The 14,053-nt window shown below is 42.9% G+C and overlaps 1 pseudogene; it reads right to left on the bottom strand.

Annotated features, from left to right (window-relative positions):
• Positions 1 to 11,943: 11,943 nt before the first annotated feature.
• On the bottom strand, positions 11,944 to 12,095 carry LOC130036389 (uncharacterized; annotated as a pseudogene).
• Positions 12,096 to 14,053: the final 1,958 nt, after the last annotated feature.

The raw sequence follows: 14,053 nt of genomic DNA, 5'->3' as shown, positions 1-14,053 counted from the left end.
TATGTATACTGAGTATTAGCCCTTTATCTGATGTCCAGTGTGTAAATCTTTTTCTCATTCAGTAGAATGTCTTTCTAAGGTGTCTGTGTTCACACTTTAGCTTCTTGTTAGGGCAGCAATCATACTAGATTAAGTGGTTTATCTGGCTCCAGAATAGCCTCATCATCACTAAACTACATTAAGAAACAGCTCAGTTTCCAAATACAATCGTATTTTGGGTCAGTGCCTCTAGACTGTGAATTTGCCAAAAAGCACAATTTAACCCATAATATCTGACTTCCCAGGACCTTAATGTTACTTCATAAATCCTCTTGAATGAGACCAATCTTCCATCTCAGTAATACTTCTACCTCTATGGAGCTTGCTTATTGTGCTTGCACTCTGAATTCTCATTTGCAGCTGTGGTCCACAGCTTTGTAGATGCTCTGAACCCTACTGGCTCTGACAGTCTAGTTATATGTGGCCCTGATCCTCCACTGTGGAAAGGCTCTTCCTCAGGTTATCCCTATTAACCCAACCCTCACATGTCCCTTACTAATGTGGACATCCTTGCTCAGACTGTTCCTGTCATCTGAGGCCAGAATGTCCCTCTGGGGTGCTATCCTCCTTACTCTGGTTGGGTGTCAACATGTGTGCTACCTTACTTCCATCATTTGGATGCCCTCCTCACCTTGTTGGGACTCTGAGCAGCCCTCAGGTTACCCTCTTTTTTCCTGGTGTGGTTACTGTGGCTGCCTCACATGAATGAAATTGCCTGCTTGGCTCCACAGAGCCCAAAGGCTCTGGGAGCAAACATTCAGGAAGAAGAGCAGAGGAGAAGGAACCCTGGAGTCAGTGGTTCAGATTCTCCTATATGTGAAAGTCTATGACCCCTATGAGTCAGTGAGAGAGGATGGAAGTAGAGACAGGGCAGGGCCAGACCACAGAGGATCTTGCTTTCTAGGGCTTTATTGGGATGGCTCTATTTTTTTAATTTTTTATTTTTGGCCATACTCAGAAGTGCTCAGGAGGGCTATCCCTGGCTTTGTGCTAGTCTTAACTCCTGGTGGTGTGGAGGGAACCATATTCAGTGTTTGGGATCTAACCAGATCAGCAGCATGCTAGGCAAGCACCATACCTCTTAGACCTTCTCTCTGGCCCTGTTTTCTTTTATTCTAAAAGAGTTGATAAAAAATAGGTTAATCTAAGGGCTGAAATGCCATCACAAACAACATAAATGATCTACAAAGCATCTTCTCTTGAAAAGAACAGGAATCATCAGCTACACATGTAAATAACCAGCCCACCTCTGCTGATAATACCTGTTAGCTTGTATCATGGTTCAGTCAGTCCCTCCTAGAGTCAAAAAACACTTTCTTGACAGTTTGCAGAGGAGCAACTCTGACTGTCTTCCTCTTCCTTTCCTCCCCTAGGTCTCCACTGGATACTGATTCAGGAGCTGTGAGGATAGCAGAGGACAAAGTAGACAGTACCCCAGAAAGAGAAGGAGAAGCTGTCCCCTAGGTCAATTGCAACCTCCACATTGTGACAATAGTCTCAAAGCACCATTAGATGTGTGTTCTGAACACTGAGCTAGGCACTGAGAATTCTAAGATGGATGGTCCATGTCACTGGAAGGTCTTTGATTTTATGTCTAAATGCTACTCATGCGTTAGTTCAGTACAATTGACTTCCAGTCAGGACTCTGGTTGATATTCCAGAGCATAGGAAAGTGACAAGAAGGTTGAAGATGACTGATAAAACTTGATCTATACTTTGAAAAGCTCCCTCTGGCTATGTGGTAGGGAATAGATTTTGAAAAGCTCAGAGAGAAAGTAGGTGACTGGTGAGAAGCTGCATTCCTAACTGAGGTGTGTGTTCCGAGACTGTAGACAAGCTGCCAGGAGAGAGCTAGACCTGCTTGGGTGGGCCAGTCTGAGCTGTGAAGGTGGTGACCTTGACCTGGGGGCTCCCACCTTCAGGTAAAACATCAGCCTCTCATCTAATCTCTTCCTTTGTTCTGGTCTCAGTGTAGATTCAGACATGCTTCACTAAGTATATATTGAATGTCTTTTTGCACAGCAGCAATTGGGGGTGGGTGGAAAGGGGGTCGTGGGGCACATGATTGGGCATACTCCCTTAGAATGAGTATATGGGTGAGGGAAGGAAGGCAGAGTTGCAGATGACTTCTTGGAACATAGCTCCAGAAACTGGGTCTATGCAGAAAATGACCAGAGAAGATTAAGTTTGAGAAGGGGACATCTTGGAATTCTATTTGAGACAAACCTTTGTAGTATGTCCTTTTACTTGCATGGTGACTCTGAGTTAACCTTAGATCTGTCTGGGACCAGAGAGTCAGCTCAATGTTCTGAGCACATGCTTTACATGCAGAGCCCTTCAGTTTTATCAGATGGTCCCTCAGTACCCCTGTGAGTAACCTCTGAAAACAAATCTAGATCCCTGAGAACTTTCTGGGTTTGGTGTAAAAGAATCAAAGCAAACAAAAGAGACTCCTTTGCTATATTACTTTGGAGTTTAGGGAAGGATCAGGGCTGAAATTATAAGTTCAGAAATCACAGGCTGGTAAGTGACCACCTTCTGGACAAGTCGTTAAAATAGTGTTATCTTTAACATGTGATTTCACCAAAAGATGTAAAGGAAACCTGAGGACAAGAGTCAAGGAAAGGTGTCAGCTGTGTGTGTGTGAGAATGACTGGTCAGCAACCTTGGGAGAGGCTAAAGGTTACTGCCGGTCAACACAGGTCTACCACCACTTGCTAAATAGGAGAGAATTCTAGCATGAATTATTCTCTGAACCAGTCACTCATTTCTAGGACTACAGCCAACCTATCACATCCCTAAATTGAAGAAAAGAGTTTGCTCCAGCTTGATGGTGAGGTCAAGGCCTGAGCCAAACCTTAAGCCTCAGAAGCAGCCCCTGTCACTCAGAGACTCCACAGTGCGGTGGCTGATGGTGCCTGCCCTGTACATACAGGGCACCTGAGTGTTTGCAACCTGCTTAAGCTATTGATCCCATAGGATCTTCACAATAGCCTTTGAAGTATAGAAAGGTTAGTTATTTATTTTGCATTTGGGATCTCATCTGGCAACATTCAAGGGTATGCCTAGCAATGCTCGGAGACCATTTGGTGCCAGGAATCAAACCCAGACCCCTATATTTATTTATTTATTTATCTTATTTATTTTTTAAATTTTATTGAATCACCATGAGATAGTTACAAACTTTCATGTTTGGGCTACAATCATACAATGATCAAATACCCATCCCTCCACCAGTGCACATCCCCCACCACCAATATCCCTGGTATACTCCCCCCCCCCCCACCCCGTCCCCTTTTCCAACCCTCTCCCTGCCTTCATGGCAGACAATATTCCCCATACTCTCTCTCTCTCTCTCTGTACTTTTGGGCATTATGATTTGCAATACAGATACTGAGAGGTCATCATGTTCAGTCCATTTTCCACTTTCAGCACACATCTCCCATGCCGACCAATTTCCCCAGTCACCATTTTCTTAGTGATCCTGTCTCTATTCCAGCTGCCCTCTCAGCTCCGTTCATGAGACAGGCTTCCAGCTATTGAGCAATCTTTCTGGCCCGTGTATCTACTGTCATTAGGTGTGAGCCTCATGTTATGTTATTTTATACTCCACTGATGAGTGCAGTCCTTCTATATCTGTCCCTCTCTTTCTGACTCATTTCACCTAGCATGATACTCTCCATATCCATCCACTTATAAGCAAATTTCATGACTTCATCTCTCCTAACAGCTGCATAGTATTCCATTGCATAGATGTACCATTGTATAATTTCTTTTAACCAGGCATCTATTCTAGGGCACTTGGGTTGTTTCCAGATTTTGACTATTGTGAACAGTGCTGCAATGAACATATAGGTACAGATGTCATTTCTACTGTGCTTTTTTGCATCCTAGGGATATTTTCCCAGAAGTGGTATTGCAGGGTCATATGGAAGCGCAATTTCTAGTTTTTGAAGGACCGTCCATATTGTTTTCCAGAAAGGCTGGACTAGTAGGCATTCCCACCAACAGTGAAAGAGCATCCCTTTTTCCCCACATCCATGCCAGCACTGGTTGCTTTTGTTCTTTTGAATGTGTGCCAGTCTCTGTGGTGTGAGATGATATCTCATTGTTGTTTTGATTTGCATCTCCCTGATTTCTAGCGATTTGGAGCAATTTTTCTTGTGTCTTTTGCCTTTGTATTTATTTTTTTGAGGACACTTCTGTTCATATCTTCTCCCCATTTTTTGATGGGTTCGGAGGTTTTTTTTCTTGTACAATTCCACTAGTTTCTTGTATATCCTGGATATCAATCCCTTTTCAGATGTGTATTGGGTAAATATTCTTTCCCATTCTGTGGGCTCTTTCTGTATTTTGGTCACTGTTTCTTTTGAAGTGCAGAAGTGTGGGAAGCCAAGAGCCCTCTCATAGACCCTGGCCGTGGTTCCCATGTTAGGAACTTCTCGGAGAGACATTGGTGACAGATTCCCAGGACTTCCTGATCTCAGCGGATGCCTGATCTATAGCCACACATCATGCTGACAGTTATCTTATCTGGCCTTAGCTATAGTAACCTCCAGGATGCGGATATGCAAATGTAAAGCTCAGGATGCATCTACTGCCCTGAGACCCTTTGATATACAAATGTAAAGCTCAGGATGCACCTACTGCCACAAGACCCTTTTGATGTACAAATGTTTACCTTGAATGTTACTTCTTGTTGCTGACTTTACCATGTATAGTTATATTGCCTCTGCTCCTGACTGGGCTGCCCCGGACCCTATATAAACAGACCTATAGCCCCCAATAAAGTGCTGTCCCTTTTTCTCTCTATTTCTAAACTATACTCTGTCTCTTGTGTCTTGTGTTCATTCGGTTGGTCCTTCCCTGCACCTACGGATCCTAGGATCACCTCCGCGGGCCGGAGAGTGGTTACCCCTCCCTCCTCCCCCCCCCTCCCCCCCCCCCGCCCCCCCGCACAGAAGCTTCTTAGTTTGATGTAGTCCCATTTGTTTATGTTTGCTTTTACTTGCATGGTCAGTGCTGTTTTATCCTTAAAGATGCTTCAATGTCATGGAAAGTTCTGCCTTCATTTTCCTCTATGTAACTTATGGAGTCATGTCTGATATTGAGGTCTTTAATTCACTTTGATCTAACTTTTGTGCCTGGCATTAGACAGAGGTCAGAGTTCATTTTCTTGCAGGTAGCTATCCAATTTTCCTAGCACCACTTGTTGAAGAGGCCTTCCTTGTTCCACTTCACATTTCTTTTTTTTTTTTTATTGTGTAATAAGGTAAAGGTAAAGGTAAAGGCCCTCCCGTTGATCGTCAATTTGCTCGAGCGGGCCAGACACAGTAACAACAAAGTCTCCAATGAAGACGTTACTGGGCCCGCTTGAGCAAATTGTGTAATAATTGAGAATTTATTCAAAATCAACCTTGTAAGGTACCTGATGTATTTGTTTTTCTTTTTTCTTTTCTTTTCTTTTTTTTTTTTACTGGTTAGATCATTTATTTATTTTTTCCTTTTTTATTAGTGAAAAACCATGAGGTACAGTTATAGGCTTACAAATTTTGTGCTTGGGTTTCAGTTATACAATGATCAAGTACCCATCCCTCCACCAGTGCCCGTCATCCATCCCCACGGGTCCCAGCATACCCCCCCCCTCATTCCCCTCCCCCCCCGTCCCATCCTGTCTCTGTGGCAGGGTATTCCCCCTTGTTCTCTCTCTCTTCTTTTGGGTACTGTGTTTTGCAAGAGAGGCTTTGAGTGGCAATCATGTTTGGTGTATCGACTACTTTTAGCATGCTTCTCCCACCCTGGGAGGGCCCTCACAACACCCTTCATTTGGTACTCTCTTCTCTATCTGAGCTTCCTTTTCACCTAGAGCGTGTGGCTGGCCTTCCATTCATGGAGCAAAATTCCTGGTACTAATCTCAGCCATTCCTGGGTGTTAATCTCCCTTTTTGTTGCTTTATGTTCCCCAGATGAATGCAATCTTTCTGTGTCTATCCCGCTCTTTCTGACTCATTTCGCTTAACATGATACTTTCCATGTAGTACCACTTGTATGTAAATTTAATAACTTCATCTTTTCTAACAGCTACATAGTACTCCATTGTGTAAATGTACCAAAGTTTCTTTAACCAGTCATCTGTTCTTGGGCACTCAGGTTTTTTCCAGATTCTGGCTATTGTAAAGAGTGCTGCAATGAACAAACAATTGCAGATGTCACTTCGACTATACCTTTTTGCCTCTCTGGGATATATTCCCAGGAGTGCTACAGCTGGGTCAAATGGCAGATCAAATTCTAATTTTTTGAGAGTCGTCCATACTGTTTTCCAAAAGGGTTGGACCAGCTGGCATTCCCACCAGCAGTGAAGGAGGGTCCCTTTCTCGCCACATCCGCGCCAGCACCAGTTGCTTTTGTTCTTGTGGATGTGGGCCAGTCTCTGTGGTGTGAAATGATATCTCATTGTGGTTTTGATCTGCATCTCTCTGATGATTAGTGATATAGAGCATTTTCTCATGTGCCTTTTTGCCATTCGAATTTCTTCTTTGCGAAAGTTTTTGTTCATTTCCTCACCCCATTTTTTGATGTGGTTGGGTGATTTCTTCTTGTGGAGTTTAACCAGTACCTTGTATATCCTTGATATCAACCCCTTGTCGGATGTGTACTTGGTGAATATCCTTTCCCATTCTGTAGGCTGTCTTTGTATTTTGGTCAATGTTTCTTTTGAGGTGCAGAAGCTTCTTAGTTTAAGATAGTCCCATTTGTCTATCTCTGTTTTCACTTGCTCGGCCAGTGGCATGACATCTTTGAAGATACCATTAGCTTCAATATCATGGAGAGTTTTGCCGACTTTGTCTTCAATTAACATTATGGATTCTGGTCTGATGTTGAGGTCATAAATCCATTTTGATCTTACTTTTGTGCATGGTGTTAGGCAGAGATCTGAGCCCACTTTTTTGCATGTAGCCATCCAATTTTGCCAGCACAGTTTATTGAAGAGGCTTTCCCTGCTCCATTTCACTTTTCTTGCCCCCTTATCAAAAATTAGATGATTATATGTTTGGGAGGAAATGTCAGTATATTCAACTCTGTTCCATTGGTCTGCAGCTCTGCTTTTGTTCCAGTACCATGCTGTTTTAATTATTACTGCCTTATAGTAGAGTTTAAAGTTAGGGAGGTTGATTCCTCCCATTTTCTTTTTCCCAAGAATTGCTTTAGCTATTCGTGGGGGCTTATTGTTCCATATAAATTTCAGGAGTGTTTGCTCCATTTCTTTGAAGAATGTCATGGGTATCCTTATAGGGATTGCATTGAATTTGTACAGTGCTTTGGGAAGTATTGCCATTTTGATGATGTTGATTCTCCCCATCCATGAACAGGGGATATTTTTCCATTTCCTCGTGTCCTCTTTTATTTCCTGAAGTAGCATTTTGTAGTTTTCTTTGTACAGGTCCTTTACTTCCTTAGTTAAGCTGATTCCTAGATACTTGATTTTCTGGGGGCACAATTGTGAATGGGATTGTTTTCTTGATGTCACTTTCTTATCTTTCACTATTTGCGTATAGGAATGCCATGGATTTTTGGGTATTGATTTTATAGCCTGCCACTTTACTATACAAGCCTATTGTTTCTAGGAGTTTCTTGGTAAGAGGTTTTAGGGTTCTCTAAGTATAGTATCATGTCATCTGTGAATAGTGAGAGCTTAATTTCTTCTTTCCCTATCTGGATGCCCTTAATATCTTTTTCTTGCCTAATCGCTGTTGCAAGTACTTCCAGTACTATATTGAACAGTAGTGGAGAGAGTGGGCTTCCTTGTCTCGTCCCTGACCTTAGGGGGAAGGGTCTCAGTTTTTCCCCATTGAGGATGATGTTTGCTGTAGGTTTGTGGTAGATGGCTTTAACTATATTGAGGAAAGTCCCCTCTATCCCCATTTTGGCAAGGGTTTTCATCATGAATGGGTGCTGGATCTTGTCAAATGCTTTCTCTGCGTCTATTGATATGATCATATGATTTTTATCTTTTCTTTTGTTGATATGATGGATTATGTTGATTGATTTCCGAATGTTGAACCATCCTTGCATCCCTGGGATGAATCCCACTTGGTCATGATGTATGATCTTTTTGATGAGTTGTTGTATTCTATTGGCTAGTATTTTGTTGAGAATCTTCGCATCCATGTTCATCAGGGATATTGGCCTGTAGTTTTCTTTTCTTGTGGTGTCTTTGTTTCCTTTTGGTATTAGAGAGATATGGGCTTCATAGAAGCTGTTTGGGAGAGTTTCTTTTTTTTTCAATTTCCTGGAAAAGCTTGAGAAGAATTGGCAATAGGTCCTCTTTAAATGTTTGGAAAAATTCGCTAGTAAATCCGTCTGGGCCTGGGCTTTTGTTTTTGGGAAGACTTTTGATTACAGTTTCAATTTCCTTGATGTGAATAGGTCTATTCAGGTACTCTATATCTTCTTGATTCAGCTTTGGGAGATGGTAGGAATCCAGGAATTTATCCATTTCTTCCAGGTTCTCGTGTTTCGTGGCATAGAGACTTTCAAAGTAGTCTCTGATGATCTCTTGAATTTCTTTAGTTTCTGTTATGATATCCCCATTCTTATTTCTGATTCGATTTATTAGGGTTCTCTCTCTCTGTTTCTTTGTGAGTGTTGCTAGTGGTTTATCTATCTTATTTATTTTCTCGAAGAACCAGCTCTTGGTTTCATTGATCTTTCGGATTGTTTCTTTGTTTTCCATGTCGTTGATTTCTGCTCTAAGTTTTATGATCTCTTTCCTTCTGCCTGATTTAGGCTCTTTCTGTTGATCCTTTTCTAAGGTCTTGAGCTGTGAGGTCAAATTGTTTATGTGCATCGTTTCTATCGACTTAAGATATGCTTGCAGAGCTATAAATTTTCCCCTTAATACAGCTTTTGCTGCATCCCATAAGTTCTGGTAGTTTGTGTCTTCATTCTCATTTGTTTCCAGGTATCTTTTGATTTCATCCTTGACTTCGTTCCTGACTCACTCATTGTTCAGCATCGAGTTGTTTAATTTCCAGGTGTTTGATTTGGTTCTCCGTGTCTTTGTGTGATTCACTTCTATCCTCAGTGCATCATGGTCTGAAAAGATGGCTGATACTATTTCTATCTTCTGGATTCTGTTGAGGTATGTTTTGTGTCCTAGCACATGGTCTATTTTGGAAAATGTTCTGTGCGCGCTGGAGAAGAATGTGTATTCTTTCTTTTTGGGGTGTAAAGCCCTGTATAAGTCCACAAGCCCTTTCTCTTCTATTACTTCTTTCAAAGCCAATAATTCCTTGCTGGGTTTTGTTCTTATTGATCTATCCAGAGGTGATAAGGCGATGTTGAAGTCTCCAAGTACTATTGTGTTGGTAGTGATGTCCTCCTTAAAATCTGTTAGCAGTTGTTTTAACTATTTAGCTGTTCCCTCATTAGGTGCATATACATTTAAGAGTGTGATTTTTTCCTGTTGTACGTATCCCTTGATGAAGAGAAAATAGCCTTCACTGTCCCTTCTAATCTTTTTCAATGTGAAATTAATGTTGTCGGATACTAGTATGGCCACCCCAGCTTTTTTGAGGGAGTTGTGTGCTTGCAGGATTGTTTTCCATCCTTTGACTTTGAGTCTGTGTTTGCTCTGGCTATTGAGGTGAGTTTCTTGTAGGCAGCAGAATGTTGGGTTCTGTCTCTGTATCCATTTTGCCACTCTGTGTCTCTTAACTGGTGAATTTAGACCGTTGACATTGAGAGAGAGAATGGTTATGGGGTTTTGTGTCATCTTTCTGTGCAGGTGTGTTGTGGTTGTAGGGTTTGTCTTTTCTTATAGTAGCCCCTTTAGGCCTTGCTTTAGGTTTGGTTTTGAGTCTATGAAGTTCCTGAGCTGCTTTATCCAGAAAATGGTGTACCATTACTTCGATTTTGAGTGAGAGTTTAGCCGGATAGAGATTCTTGGTGAAGCATTCATTTCAGTGGGTTTTTCACTATATCCCACCATTGCCTTCGGGCTTGTAGGGTTTCCTCTGATAGGTCTGCTGTGAATCTAAAGGATGCTCCTTTGTATGTGATTTCCTTCTTTGCTCTTGCTGCTTGCAGTATTGTGTCTCTATCGGCAGTATCGATCATTCTAACTATGATATGTCTTGGAGTGTTTTTAGCTGGCACCCTTTGGGCTCCTTGAACCTGAATGGCTGCATTGTGCAGCTCTGGGAAGTTTTCAGCAATGATTTGTTTGACGGTGTTTTTTTCGTGGGATTGTTTCCCTGAGGTTCAGGTAGTCCCATGATTCTAATATTGTTCCTCTTGGAATCATCTGCTAGGACTCTGATTCTCTGTAGAGCCATTTTGAGGTCCCTTGCCACTGTTTGTTGTTGCGTGTTGGCTTGTTGCAGCTGATCTTCCAGGTCACTGATTCTCTCTTCAGCTGTGGTCATTCTGGAATTAAGATGAGATGGGCGCCACCATCAGGAGTGAAGAGGGCAGGGCAGACGCTCAAAACTGCTTCTCTTCAGGCATCTCAGGGGACACCTGGGGTCCTGCAGGGAAAGATGGAGGTCCCAGGGTCGCGAGCCGGCAGCTGTGCTGACCTGGAATTAAGATGAGATGGGCGCCGCCGTCCCCACTTCACATTTCTTGCTCCTTTGTCAAAGATTAAGTGGTCATATATTTGGGGGTTTGTGACAGAACATTCAACTCTGTTCCATTGGTCTGCAGGTCTGTTTCTAGCCCAATACCATGCTGTTTTGATTGCTACTGTTTTGTAGTACAGTTTGAAGTTGGGGAGGGTGATGCTGCCCATCTTCTTTTTCCCAAGTATTGCTTTAGCGATTCATGGGGGTCTATTGTTCAGGAGTGTTTTGTCTATTTCTTTGAAGAATGTCATGGGTATTCAATGGGGGTTACATTAAATTTGTCTAGTGCTTTGGGCGGTATTGTCATCTTGATAATGTTAATCCTCCCTATCCATGAACAGGGGATGTGTCTCCATTTCCTAGTGCCAGACTCCTATATTTAAAGCATGCACTCTGTCCTATTGAGTTTCCTCTTCGGTTGGAGAGGTTCCTGAAAAAAAAATTTTATTTTTTTATAGTTTATTTTTTACTGAATCACTGTGAATTACAAAGTTCCAAAGATATTTGTGATTGAGTTTCAGGTGTACGGTGTCCCAACACCAATCCTTTCTAGTGTCTACTATCCTCCACCAATATTCCCAGTTTTCCTCCTGCTCCTGAGGCTAACCTGATTATATAAAGTTGAGAGATTCAGCCTTGTTCAAGACCTTGCTTCTAGGATGGGGAAGTCAGGACTTCAGATCAGCGTGTCAGTTTCTGAAACTTCAGTCTGACCTTCCTCGCCTCTTAGAACTCACAGCTGCTTTCTTCATTGCTAAAATGGGAGGTAGTTTCTCCGTGGCTGGCAGTTCTTCAGCAAGGAGACAACCAGGTGCCGTGCTATCCTGGGACTGGTGCCCTCCTTTCTCACTCTGCCTTTTACCTTTCTAACCCTTCAGTAAGACTGCACTTATTCTAATTCCCCGGATTTCTCAGCTCCTTTTTACCTCTCTGATGGTCCTTAACCCTTTCCCTGCTGGTCTGAGTCACAAACTTCCAGTTTCACATCACTAGCTCATTGATTCACGGCCTTTGGGTCTTGCCTCCCCAAGCTTTTTCTGAGTGCTCTAGCATCTCAACCTCCCCACTCTATGCAGGCCTCTTTGATTACTCTAACTTTCCTGTTTTTCTCTAGGGGTCTCCAGGCTGAAGTGGTCTTTGCTATGGAGCTTTCTAAAGTCCCTTGCACCTTTGTTAAATGCTAGGAAACCAAGAAATATTGCATTTGGAGATTCACATGTGAGTCCCCCACCTTAACTCTATCTCCACCTCTGAGTCTTCTTTTTTTTATTTTTTCCTTCAGAAGAGAGCATGAATGCAGTCCCCCACAGATTATGCAGTCTATTTTACACACTTGGGAAAAATTACAGGGGTAAACACATCCAGAGTGGAATGCCTTGCCCTGGGAAAACCACCTTTGTGATCATGGTATTTCCCTTGCCAGGTAAGTATGTCCACCTCAGTCTTCAAGGTCAAATTCATCCTTGGGCTTTAACCCAGACATTTCAATTCTGCTTTTTCTCACCTGGCAGAAATAGAGCAATTAAATATAGACTGAGTCCTCGACTTGCACAGGACACACTTCATATTTCTGTCTGATGTTGTAGCTCCTTCTCCAACATTCTCCCAGTCAGGTTTCTCTCAACATACAGGGGAGGTGGTCTCACTAATGTTTAGGACAAGTCATTCCTTCATCATAAGACACTTTAAGAATTCCTTTCCCTTTCACCAAAAAATATGCCCACCAGCATCAACCTCTCCACCCCCAAAACTATTCAGGAAAAGACCTGTCCTGCCTTTACCCTGACCCTGGGACCTCTCTTCAGGCAAAACAACACAGTTTCCATTTTTGTCTTAGTCTTTTCTTAGGGCCTTCCCCAATTTATTTGTCATGGTGCACCTTACCCTTACCCCTCAATGTCAACCAGACAAGTATCAAGTGCTTTTCTATCATGATCACGACCATCCTGTTGTTCGTCAATTGCCTCGAGCAGGCCCCAGTAACGTCTCCTTCATCCTAGCCCTGAGATTCAAGGCTCTTTCAAGGTTAGGAGAATGAGACCCATCATTGTTACTGGTATTTGGCATATTGGGTATGCCACGGGGAGTTTGCCAGACTCTGCCGTGTGGGCAGGTTACATTTGGTAGCCTGCCAGTTTGTCCAAAGTAAGGATGAGATAATAAGATGTCATGCAGCCACAAATGCAGCCGCGCGCTTCTGGGATCTGGGTTTTATAGTCTCTGGGTCTTGGCCGTTGATGGGATTACAGGGCACCAGGGGGCCAGTTGGTGGGTGTGACCCCTGCCTACTGGAAGAAGGAGGATCTGGGTGGAGGATGCTTAGCCCCGATCCAAGCAGGCTTGGAGATCTCAGCCCTGGAACCTACATGCCTTTGTTCCTCTGCTGGTACCTTCATGCGTGTGGAGAGTGGTCTCAGCATGGTGGTGGCTGGTTCTGGAGGTCTTCGACTGCTGGAGCCCATATCGAGGTGGAGAGAGAAACTCAACCCACTCCCCTCCACGGGGCCCCAGTGAAGACAGCCAGGCATGGTGGCAGGAGACTCTGCGCTGTTCTCTTCCGGGATCTGGGTTTTATAGTCTCTGAGTCTCTGGGTCTTGGCCGTTGATGCCTTTCTATATGCAAGGCATTGGTTCAGAAGCTAGAACTTCAGCAACAGACAAAACAGACAATCTCATAATAGGAGTTCACATCCTGTTAGTCAACTATATTCCATGCAGTATGGTATGACTGCTTCTGTGTGTATGTGACAATCAGTCTCAAAGTCACTATTAGACATGAGTTTGGGGCACTGTGCTAGGCACTGAGGATACAACGATTGATGAGCTATTGTCCCTGACAGTGAAAATTCATGATCTACTGCTTTATATTGAATCTTTCTTTTTCTGCTGCTGTCTCTCTCCCTCCCTGTCCCCCATTCCACCCCCCTTCTCTCATACACAAACCCCAGTTGTAGGAAGTTCACTAACTTTTGGTCAATACAGGCAACTGTGTGCATGTTGTAGTTAACAAAGAAACTCACCCTTCTATCCCCTCTCCCCAGAGGCTTTCTGAAATCTGATTCTTGACTTTAACAAACCTTTGAGCGGGGTGACAGGACCTAAGGATGGGTCTGTTGAACTTTGTTGCTCTAGGCTAGATAAATAGTTATTATCTGTCAATGCAGTTAAATAATCATCAAACCACATAATTCAGAAATCATGCTCCTTAAAAAGCTCCCCATTTAATATCAGACAGAAAATGCTAATCTGTTGCACAAGATTGCGTTTTATTTTTTCTAGACAGGAAGCATTTTCTTCAGCCACGTAATGACTTTCCTTGACATAATAATGAAGGAATGTGAATTTAAAACAGCCTGGGCTGTTGGAATATGCTTTGTTATTTGGGGGGG

The sequence above is a fragment of the Sorex fumeus genome, unplaced genomic scaffold, assembly GCF_029834395.1.
Source record: "Sorex fumeus unplaced genomic scaffold, SorFum_2.1 ptg000063l, whole genome shotgun sequence".
Classification (NCBI taxonomy): Eukaryota; Metazoa; Chordata; class Mammalia; order Eulipotyphla; family Soricidae; genus Sorex; species Sorex fumeus.
This window is presented reverse-complemented; position numbering and strand designations above follow the sequence as displayed.